Source organism: Dasypus novemcinctus, chromosome 15 (assembly GCF_030445035.2).
Source record: "Dasypus novemcinctus isolate mDasNov1 chromosome 15, mDasNov1.1.hap2, whole genome shotgun sequence".
Classification (NCBI taxonomy): Eukaryota; Metazoa; Chordata; class Mammalia; order Cingulata; family Dasypodidae; genus Dasypus; species Dasypus novemcinctus.
The window spans coordinates 75,722,791-75,735,657 of record NC_080687.1 but is presented as its reverse complement, the minus strand read 5'-3'; positions in this window follow the sequence as shown (position 1 = coordinate 75,735,657).

The following is a 12,867-nucleotide window of genomic DNA, read 5'->3' as shown; positions in this document are numbered from 1 at the left end:
AAAACACTCAAACATTTATTGGAAAATGACCTACCATGGTTCCATACTGTCACTTTAAATTCATGTGTAAAGGAGGAGTTCTTGTCCTACTTTGGAGCTTAAAAAATAATTGAACAGATATTTATCACATGGTTATTTTGTGCTAATACTGTAGTGGGTGCACATCATTAAGTACAACTGATTTTATCCATGCTCTGATAGAGATTACAGTTTAGTAAAGGAGGTATTTCAGAAATGGATATTGGGAAATATATAATTACAAATTCTAATAATTTATTTTAACAGTAAAAGGAGGAAAAGGAGGAGGGGATTCATGCTTTAAGGGGTCAAGGAAATCTTTGTAAGCAAAGGCATTAAGCTAAGACATGGAAGAGGAAAAGTAGTTGCTGATCAAGTACGGATTCCAGACATAGAGAACAATGTCTATTGTATTATGTAGCTGTACATAATTTAACCTATAGGAGCTTCGGTTTCCTCATGTGTCAATCAACAGAAGACTTACTATCTACTGTGGGACTGGAACAATGAAAAGTGTGTACAACATTGCACTGCGTGATCTCTAAGACTGCCAGTCAGTGTTCCTGAGGTAAGACAGTGTTCATTGACGTAAGAAGAAGGGCAGAGGGAAGTGAATTTTGTTGTTGTTTCCTATAAACTTGACCAAAGTTAAAGGGTTAGTGCAGGATCAAGACAATAGAAAATCTCTCCAGAGCTAGTTATCAAAGGAAGAGAAAGAGGGAGGAGGTAAGAAGGTGTCTTTTCGTATACACCAGAAATTTTTCTTTTAGTTTCTTTTAATGGCAGACAAGAAGTATAGATTAAGTGTATTTATAAGTAAAAATTCTTAAAAATAAGTGAAATCACATTTATACATCTTGGTTCATTGGAATAATGAAACTGTCCTATTAATGATTAAATTAATGAATGCACAACTATGTGATTATACCAAATGCCATTGATAGTATACTTTGGGTGGACTGTATGCTTTATTATTATGTAGCAATAAAATTGATTTGTAGAAAAAATGGTGGTTCTGATTCTGTAGCCTTAATTTTTACTTTTCTTAATTCTCTTATTGTCTTCTAGGATAGCATGCAACTTGCAAACAATTATAATGATTAGAAATAAAGGATGTAGTTAAGGAATGGATGAACATGCAAATAACTTATTAGTATGATAGTAGAAATATGTGAAGACTCTTGCACAGTGGTCTACATTTTATCCCTGCAACAAGAATTAATATCATATTCTAGGAATGAAAGCAAGCTTTGGAATTGGGTGTTTGGTAAAATACTTATAAATCTGAGTTCTGGGGAATTACTTAAAATATACCGTCCCCTTAAGTTTGGTATTATAATAAGAATTTTTAAATTATTTCACTCATAGACTCACACAGCTGAACTACTCAAAAGAGACCTTGAAACACAAGTTAAGATGGGACATCAACCTTGACATTTTCATGAAGAAAGCAGACCACTTAGAATCTAAAAATTGTTGGAGAGCTGTGGTTCATTGGATACGAAGTAAACCTTTTTGTTTATAATATAAAGCTTCTTTCGAACATTTGATATTCTAGTCTGATTTATGTCTGTGTGTGCATTTGAAATAGATTTTAAATTCTTCTGTGAAAAAGTTGTTTCTTGCCATTTCATTATAATGATAGCAAAATTCCCCTACATTTGCTAGATATTCAATAATTGCATATTGAAATGAATGAAAAAGGTATCCAATGATAAAAGACTTTAAACTTTGTCTGAAGTGGCAGTAAGACAACATATTTGGTTTCCATGTACAAGAATTTTCCTGTAGAGAAGACTGACAGATTTTTGTAGTTCTTCAGTTTATATTAGAAGCATCTGCTGTTAACTTGAATAACCAACATATTTGCAGATAATTACCCACTGGGGAATGAGCTGCAACATGAACAGGCAAGTAAAAAATAGTAGGTGTAAAAGTTATGGAAGTGAATTAAAGTATATATAGAATTTTTTCCAAAAAACTTAATAGCTAAAATTTGGTGATGAGATATTAAAATAGGAACAGATGCCAATTACTACTTTCTACAAGTTTTACAATATTAAATACATGTCTATGGTATATGGGTGGAGTGTCTTCCCACAGGGAGGTGTAAAAGTTGCAGTTTCTCAACTGATTGATAAAATTTCAGAAATTTATAGTTAGATACAAAATGCCAGCTATTAATAGGGCCTCCATGCCCAAAAGCATACTGAAATACCCAAGGATCTTGCAGCAAATTCACAAGGGTACAGAATGGTATTTTAAAATCTTTAGGGAAACATGGCAACACTTGACCTATGTAGAAAAGCACTTGAAATACTTGCTCGAAGTACTTCACAGTTTCCAGTTTCCATGTTAGATAGTGATACATTTATTTTGATGACACCATATCATTTTGAAGTTAGGCTTTAGGCAATTGTGATAAAAAGCGAGAACTGTTGTGGAATGAATTGCATCCCTCTACAAAGCATGTTCAAGTTCTAATCCTCATTCCTGTGTATGTGCATTTATTTGTTAATAAGATCTTTGAAGATGTTATTAGTTAAGATGAGACTAAACTGAATTAGGCTTATCCAGTATTACTGGAGTCCTTATTAAAAAAGGAAATTTGAACATAATAAGTAGGAGACAGATACATAGAGAGCCAACCCTGTGCAAAGGTAGAGATTGAGTTATGCTGCCACAAACCAAGGAACATCATGGATTTAAAGCCACTGTCAGAGCTCTATGGATTTTTATTGAAGGTTTCATTAAACCTTGACTTTGGACTTCTAGCTCCTAGAACTCTGAGACAATAAATTTCAATTTTTTAAGCCAACTAGATTGTGGTACTTTGTTATAGCAGCCCTGGAAAACTAAGACAATTCCATGTGAAAATTAAAGTGAAATGAGAAACTAGGGTGGGATGTTCAATCTGATTCCCAACAGTGCACATTCTCCAAAACCTATCCCATTGGTAAGTAATTGTGATTAACAGTGAAATAATGTTTTCTGTAAATTCATGTATCTTATTTTTTCTTAATAGCTGCTACATTGTTAATACTAAAATATTTATTATATAGTTTGACCTAACTACTTTGTCAGATATTTCATTTAGCATAGGGGTATTAAGAAAAATTTCTCACATAGTAAGGATCTGGTCAATTAAGAAACTTTGTGAACCTCTGAAATAGAGGAAAGCATTGTCATTAAAATTATTGGATTACTTGTTCTTTGTAATACTTCTTATACAAAATATAAAACTAAACTAGTAGTTTTAGTTACTAGTATGTGGGATTATAGGTTTTGGTGGAATATCTTTTGTCACATTGCAGATGTTATGCAATATTTTCCTTGCTCTTAAGTTATCAAATAATAGGGAAGATTATAGTTCCCATCTAATCAACATAAAGACATTTGGCTTCAAAAATAAAATATTACCTCAGTTTATATAAGCTGAAATTAATATCACCCCTCTCATACTACCTTAAATATTACCTTAATAAGCCCCTCCTGGGATCAGGAAATACATGCTTTCTAAACCATTCTTCAATTTTCAGCCACTGGATATTTAGGTTGGGTGACTTTCCGGTTAAATGAACTGGCTCGGTTTTATGCCATTATATTGGACACCATGACTTGGCTTATCTATACTTGAATTTAGTTGTCCTTCTAGTGGAGTATCCACATCTGTATAACAATAGAGCTCAATCTTTTGAACCTCTGAGAATTGGTTCAGTCAAGTCATGTGATGCTGATATATGACTGACTAAAAACCAGGCAGACATTTGCAAACAAAGGTAACCTGGTAAGCAAAATGGCAACAGCTGTGGTATTTATGCTCCCCCAAAAACATTGGGTCCTTCCCCTGGCACTGCCATCCCTAGAGGAATACCTTACCCAATTGCAGAAAGAATTCTTAGTCACCTATTTTATCAAGGCCATGAGAAGAGATGACAAGTCTAGAAATAGTCAAACTCCTTTTTCTTCAGATATTGACAGTATTGATCTTGATTGGTAATGAATCCCTTCCCCTCAGTTTTTGAGCAGATGGTATGGTAATTAGCCCCTCTGTTTGGTTACCCATAACACACCAAGACATCTGATAATCTTTTGATTTGACTTGACTAGGCTACAATCAGACATTAATCTAAGTGTTGCCGTGAAGTCTTTTATAGATGGGATTGAAGTTGAAAACCAATTAAATTTAAATAATTGAGATATCCCTAGATAATCTATGTGGGTCTGATCCAATCAATTGAAGGGCATTGAGAGTAGACTCGAGGCCTCTGGAATGAAGAAAAAATTCCACCTGTGTACAGCAGGTTTGGTCCATGTCCTCGAGTCCCAGCCTTCTTCCTGTCTGCCTGCCCTATGGAATTCAGACTTGCCTACCCAGTTCTATGATTATATGAGCCAAATTCTTACAATAAATCCCTTAATATATACCTCCTACTGGTTATGCTTCTCTGGTTAAACAATGATTGATACAGACGTTTCATGGCAATGCTACATTTAAGATGAAATAAAATCTAGGAAGCTTCTTCCCTGAGTTTTATAATATATTTACATTTTGAATTAAGAATAAGTATAAATCCTCAGTATGAAGTAGAAAATTCAAGTCAGAAACCAAAAGGTAAATTCCCCTATATCAGTCAGAGTTGTCCAGAAAAAAGAGAACCAAGAGGATATATAGATATAGATATAGAAAAAGAGAGAGAGAGAGAGATTTATTGTAAGGAATTAGTTCATGTGATTGTGGGAGCTGGCACAGATTGGAAATTCTGGTAAAGATGATGTGAAGTCTTGAGGCAGAAATTCTTCCGACTCTTGAACTCCATTTGTTGCTGTTAAGACCTCTAACTGACTGGATGAAGCCTATTCACATTATAGAAGGTAATATCCTTTATTTTGGGTCAACTGATTGTAGATGCTAATCCCTTCTCTACAATATATCCACATAACAATGAGGCCAGTATTTGACAAAACAATTAGACATCATAACCTAGTCTTGTTAACACAAGAAACAAACCACCTCACCCTCCAAACTCAGGATTCCTTTTCAAAGCAAAGAAATGTTCTATTCTTCAAACACAAAGAAAACAAGGAAGGAAAAATCCAGTCTGTCTGCTTCTTTTCATTCCCAAAATATCAAACTGTTTTAATTTTTTATTGTTTCCTCATAATCCTGTTTACCTCATTTCTTTTGTTAATTAAAAAAACAAGCTCATGAAACCATTCTTTCTTATACCTGCATTGCCCAAAGTGTGTACACCATCCTACTCTCTACTTTGTCATCATGAACTACAACATAAAGATCCTAGTTTATCTTTGGTGTGTAGGGTCTGTTCAGACAACTTGTATAGTGGTGTTAAGCAAAGAGGGGAGGAGGAAACATTACAGGAATTGAAGTTGTTCAGTAATATCATATACAAGATTCATGTATTGGAGAAGAAAATATTGTGCTTTGAGCAAAGTTTTGAAGAACATTTTTACATATTATGTAGAAGCAAGTGTCAGTAGCTGAGAAGACACCCTATTTTTTCTTTAATCAAAACTTGTTTCTCTGATAAGAAAGTGCAGTTGACTTTAGCCACTCAGAATACAAAAACTCGGGTCTAGTCAAACTTCTTCTTTAGGCTTCTGAGTTATAGAGAAGTCAGGTATGTAGAAAAATTCCAGAGCTCTTTAACAAGTGAGTGATCACATTCTGATCCCTTCAAGATTATTATTTTTATGTGTAATTCTGTAATTTATTTTTTGAGGTGGTAAACTAGGCTAGTAAGATAGGGAATCAATAGATGAATCTGGAACCTGGCAATAACTCCATGTGGGCATCAATAACCACAAGATGGCTGCTGGAAGACCCTCCCCAAGATTCTGCCACTCAGAAGAAGGCTTCCTCTGGAAGCCAGGAGAAGCCCTAGATATTCCCCAAGGACTTTATCATTGGGCCCTCCTGGGAGACTGATGGGAGAAATGAGCAAACAAAACAGTAAACAGCTGGAATTCCTCCCCTGCCATTAGCAAAGGGGTGGGATAATTAACAGTTCAAAAAGCAGGCCCCAGGTCTGACCTCTGTCTCTCATGCTCTCTCGCCTCTGGACCACTTCCTGCCCTCTGCGCACCTCTCGCCATTTTTCCTTTGCCATGTGGCCATGCAAGTAAAACTTGGGCCTTTATCACCGATAATGGGGAATTGTAGTCTGTAAATCAGCCCACTTTATAATTTTTCAGTCCCTTCCTTTCTACCTGGGACCCCTGCTCTGTTATTTTCTCCCATTTCTTGTCCCTCGCTGCCTGAATAAATTACTGGTCTAACTCACCCGACGTGCTCTTGAAATTCATTTCTGCAACATAGTCAAGAACCTAAATAAAATCCGGTAACACCCGTTTACTGACAGAATTTTCCATCTGTCTTGGTTTATTGTTTGTTTTTATACAGTTCTTAAAGACATGAAATTTGTGTTTTCAATTCCAATTTTGACTTACCTGAAGTAAATTAATGAACAAATATCTTCGTTCAATGAGTGACTGTCTTCGCAAACTAAGGCTCCTGTAGCAACATACTGTAGATTGGTTAGCTTAAACAAGAATTCATTGTCTCACAATTTTGGAGGCTTGAAGTCCAAAATTAAGCTATTGGCAGGTCATGCTTTCTCTGAAGTTTGCATTCTTCCGGTGGCTTGCTGGCAGTCTCTGCCTCCATCCCATGGCAATCTGTTTCCTTTTTTCCTCCTCCCATTTCTTCTCCTATTTCTAGATTGCTTTTTCTTACACAAATTCCAGACATTATAGGATTAAGGCCCAACCTAATTCAATTTTGTCTCATCTTAATAGGGTTTAGAAGATCCTAATTACAAATGAGTTTATGTCTACAGGACCACAGGTAAGACTTGGGTATATATTGTTGGGGACATGATTCAATCCCCTGCACTGAGTTATGCAAAAAATCATAAATTTTTTCTCATTGGTTGTATATGTACCAGAAATTTCATATTAAGATCAGTCCTTTGTCTTCCTTTCATTGCATGACATTGCTAGTATTTTCTTTGCCATCTTGGCTCCAAAACCTGTCTAGTGCTATTAGAGACATGACTACATATAACCGGAATTTCATAGGTGGAATGGAGTTCATGTTTTACTGCAAAGAGTTTTGTTTCTACATTTTACGTAATGATTTTTTGTTAGAATATTAAAATTCTCTCTTGATTATTCTGAACAAAGTCTTTAAGAAAACAGAAATAAATATTCCAAGGACAAATAAATATATCAATAATGCTCCAAGAATTTAAAAAATATTTCAATACACAGTATAGCATTTAAGATTCATATAATCATTCCCTGACAATAAAGTAATTAAAAGAATAGGAAAATTAAAGTCCAACTGGATTTTATCCAAAGAAAGTAAGTTGATTTTCACATTTATGTTTGGGAAAATTTTTAATAGTTACTCATTAATATTTTGATTTTTAATCATCTTAAAGTTATTTGCATACTGTTAGAATTTAAGAAATTAAGAAAAGAATATTCTTTTTCACAATTAAACACAAAATTTTACACACACATACAAATAAACCCTCATCTTATTTAATACTTTATTCATGACCTACACAGTAGGAAGTTTGCACATATAATTGGTTGAACCAGAAATAAAGTGTGTTTCTTTGTGTGTGTGTGATTTATACATTTAATGGGATATTATTCAGCTACAAAAAAATAAAGTCCTGATACATGTGATAACATGGATGAGAGTGTGTTCCTTTAAAGTCACATAATTTTGGAAGAGTTCAATATTAGAGTAGAATAATATGTAAAATTGCATTGGTAGAGCTGCATATTTAATCAATAGTAAGGCAAATGAAGGTACTGAACTAAAAATTTCAACAAAATGGATAGGTATGTTTTTGAGAATTCAGACTTAACAGACTTCAAGTAAAAATCCACACAGTAGTATCTTATTTTCATTGAAACAGAGATAAGTATAAATTTAAATACTCAGCTGGAAAGACCAAATGTCTAAGTACTAAATAAAATTTTCAAAGTATTCTTTTACTTTAAATACTTTTAAAACTTTGGGTATAGAAAGAAAACACAAGGAAGGCAAGGCATATTGATGGAAACATTTGGAATTTGCAAAGCAGTAGATGTCTAAAAAGAAGCCCCTGTACCTCTCCCCTTCCAGTGTTAAAACCTCAGTTGTTGGTGTGTATGTATCTGCTATGGGCACGTGTTGGGGGATAGAAGCAGTAAGTAAAGAAACAGATAAATTTGAAAATACCTTTGCCAAAAGATGACTATCTGGCTAACAAGAATGTCTGGAAATTAGTAGCCTATTATAGCATATCTTACTCATGTGAGAAAAGAAAATTAACAAAAATGTGCTGGGGATTTAGGGAGAGAAAAGTGCCCTAGAGGTTAAAGTAAGAAGGAGAACAGCACATGGACGCTATGATGAGAAATTCAGTTGGAGCAACAAACGCTCCGTTGGTTGCCAACAAATAGCAATACCTCTGAAGAGCTAAGAATGGCAGCATAAGGTCAAGATATACTAATGCCATTCTTGTATAATATGTAATACCCTTTTCCTTCCATCTTCTCTATCTAAGAACTTAAAATATCCATAGAGAGAAGAACGGAAAGCAGAAAGGAAAAACAATCTTGAGCTTAATAAGTTGAAAACTTTAATTGACTAGAACTGACTACTTGAAACGATAAATTGTAGAACTGGAAGGTTACCACAAATAGGAAGATTACATTATATAAGTTATGGGCTAAGTAAAATTAATCACAGACAAATAAATTTACAGATTTATATATCTGATTTAAAACTGGAAATTTTCAACAAGCTACAGAGATGCATTTTTGATTATTAAAATACATATGATTGGCAGCATTAGTTAAAATATTTGGGAACTATTACTATGCAAGATTTTGTAATGTCTGGATATATGTAGCATACCATCTTCTCAAATCTGCTATTTAATCTGAACCAAACAGTATATATCATAAAAGGATAAATATTATTTTATCTGGTAGTTAGGAGGCAAATTAATCCAAGAGTGAGGAGATAAGAGGCAGATGAGATAGCAGACTGGAGAAAGAGTTAAGAGGTTTGAAGAAAGAAGGAAAGTTTGAAATATATTTTGGGGAAGTGTGGGTGAGTGACTGGAAAATTGATAGACTAATTTTACAATGCAGAGTACTAGTGGTATTGAGTTCATATGAAACTGACATGTTTAGTTTTATGACTTTTTCCCAGAATAGGTGGTAATTGGGTATAGGTACAAAAAGGGGACTAATGTGTTCATCCAGGGTAACGTTTGTACCAGATTGATGGAATGAAATGGTAGAGAAGCAAAGGAAATCTGGGATGTAGTTAATGTTCTGACTGTAAAAACCGGTATGGGTAAGACATGAAGAAAAGAGGGGGCTCATTTATTGATATTATTCATATCAGTGATCCAATTGGAAGTCAAATCGGTGGTTGAGGTGAGGACAAATGGGAGTAGTCAAACAAGCAATATAAAAGGAATGAAAGAGTCAAGGAGTTAAATGCATGTATTATTTGATTTGTGGTGGAGCAATTATGAATACTGATGATTTTTAAATTCCATGATTTGTTCAGATTGTTGACAAGATTTGGGTGGAGAGGAAAATGAAATCAAGGTCTAAGTATTTTAAAAGTTTTGGGAGATCAGTAAATGAAATGTGAGGTAGAAAAATGTATAGATTAATTGCTTGGATATCAAATACAGAGTTTGTTGATTTGTATGCTGATTTTTTTTTTTTTTTAAACAGGAAGATAAGTGATATTGCAAAAAAGGCAATGGACTAAAAGGAAGCCACTGACCAAATCTCCCTTCTCCTTACGTTGTGAGAAAAGTACTACAATTCCAGGGAATTACAGGAAAAATCATACACTCAGAGTAGAGCCAGATTTTCAGTTCAATTAGTAAAGGCATGTGGAAATGTTGAGGATATAATGTTTGCTAATTTTGTAGTAACATTTCTAGCAGGCAAATTAGCAGATTCTAAGAGGTAAGAGAATTTTAACATCTTTATATTCTTATTTCTTATTAAGTCTCTATCACCTACAGAGGAACTGCTCTAGCTTTCAATTCTGGGTCTGTGGACTGTGAAAAGTAACTGTGCTTCCTTAGGGATCTCCATTTTGTACCAAAAAGCCAGAGAATACATTTTTTTTTCTTCTAAAATATTCTTTCTCACCAGCTGGAATCTGTACAGTACACATTTTGTTATCTACTATAGATTAATAATAGGGAATTTTAATCATGTAATCTGGTTCTCAAAGGAATACTAGTCCAGGCACACGTGAACTACCAGTGTTCAGGGAATATGAGCAGAACACTAATGCATTGCATAAAAACCATAGTGGACAAAATTTTATCTCTGTTCATTCAAAACCTCCAAGGGTCAAAATCTTTACCACCTCTCAGTACTTAGCACTGAGTTGATGAAGCATATAAGTACCTTCTGTTGGTATGTCTCATCATTATTTTACTGAGTATTTAGTATATTGAGGAAATGCTAATTGATTCCACTGATCTGAGAAAGGAAACATTCCCTTTTACAATATTGATGGTTAGTAATACTGCCTGGATAGATGAATCTGTGCTATTATTCAAAATAATTTACAAAAATAGAGTAATCATCTTAAAACAGATTCATATTCTCATGGATGATTTATTCAGGTCTACTTTAAATAAAAGTAAGAAACATTGAATATTTGATTTAGTAAAATGGATTCACAATGCTTCACCAGAAATTATCCTCTAATTTTATTTAAATTTTCTGGATATGGAAACACTGATGGTTCTTTGGCTGATGAGGCCTTATTTGTTTAGAAATGAGCAATGGCACCCCCACAGGGTCAGAGAGACGCTTTTATCAGTAACAGCCTTTAGGCCACAGTTTGCAATCAGTGAATATTTATATTAGTAGCAATTGCACCAGACAGTAATTATCTTATCACAGAGGAAAAGGTTAAAAAGAAGCTTCTCCATTGGACACCCACTGTGTGGATAATTAAGTATCTCCATGGCTTCTTTCATTACTGCATTCAATAATAGTTAAATACTAGGGAATCTAGCTATAATCAGACATGATTTGATGAGACATAGAGAAAGACCGGAACAAACAATTTTTGTATCTAGTTTTACTTGCTAAATTCTTTAATTTGGTAGATAATGGTAAACATTTTTGTAATATTCTCTAGTCACCCACTGTTGTCCAATGAACAAAGTTATTAAGTAGAAGCACTTAATTGCATCTCATGGCATTCTAGAAAATATATTAAGACACCCAAAGTGACTTTTTCCTCTTTTAAACATATGTTGAAAGTTATTTGTGAGGATAATTCTTGAAGGCAATTTGTTTCTGACACATTTAGGTGATATTTAGAATATTATTTCGGTGGCTTGGGGTAATAGACTCCTCTGTATTAATTCATCCCTTGAAGCCAATGATGCTCTTTCAAGTAAGGTTATACAGTCTCTCTTTCGGGTTATTAAAATACAACTTTTTAATGAAATAATAACACAGGTTATTAAATGTCACCTGAGAAGCAGAGAAAAATAATGCATTTAATTGGATGAAAATTAATGTAATAAAATCAAAATAAATGCCAATAACATTTTTATATTATACAGATAAATTATATGGGCTTGAGGCTTCAATGTCTTGCAAAAGGTATTGCTATATATTGTGCCAGTCCCTCCCTTCTCTCTTCTTTAATCTCACACTGCAGAGCCCATGTTTCTATAATCTAAGTAGGCACAGGCAGCGCCTGTTCATGCATTTATTTATGAATTCAACAAAACAATGAGCCGACACTCTGCATCAGGCAGACTCCTAGGCACACAGTATGTATTGGAGACAAATGAATATCATTGTTTCATTGAAAGAAATTATTTATAACACCACATCAATGGTTAGAAAGGACTTTAATTTTCATCTACTTCATAATTTCCACATACCCAATACAAGTAGTCTAAAGTATAAAGTTCTCGAGCCACAACATCACACCTTAGAGAGCAAAAAAGTTAAATTAACAGAAACATTTAACTAGCAAGACCTAAGTAAAGTGTTGCTGATAATCTGAATGAGATGAGGACATGTAAGAGACAAGAGAATTTGGCAAATGAAGTGTGTTGTTAATTTTGACAAAAACAGTTTCAGGGGAAAGTCAGAGTTTTAATCCCAGGTTGAGTTGAGAAATGATCGTGAAGTAAGCATTCATTTTAAGAAGTTTTGATGAAATGAGAAACAGAGAAATAGGGGATAATATAAAATATGGGCAGGCTTTTTTAACATTGGAAAATATTTGAACAGTGTTTATATAGGGTACAACAATGCAATTCTCTGTTGTTTATATAATTAGATGGGGAAAATATACTTGTTTGTATCACTAACTTCTCATCAAATTTAGCATTTCATTCAATTGTTAATGTAGAGAAAAAACTCACATAAGTCATTCTTTTAGCTTATCATCAGTAGAAACCATGCAAGTTTAAAAATAATGTTATAGTTCTTCTAAATATTGAAAAATATCCCTTTATTATTACTCAGAAATTGCTCTAGTTATGAAATTTGCTACTAATTATTGTTATTTGATAAGAAGTAGTTACTAATCAAAACTTTGTTGTTTATATTATTTTAATGATTTAAAAATTTTTATACTTTCATATTTATAAAAAGTTGTAAAAATAATATTGTGAGTCCCCTTATACCAGTTTTGCCTAATGTAAACATTTTATATTACTACTGTAACTTTGTCAAAATAAACAAAAAAATTTAAAAAATCCAACATCAGTACATTACTATTGAGTAAACTCCTAAATTTATATG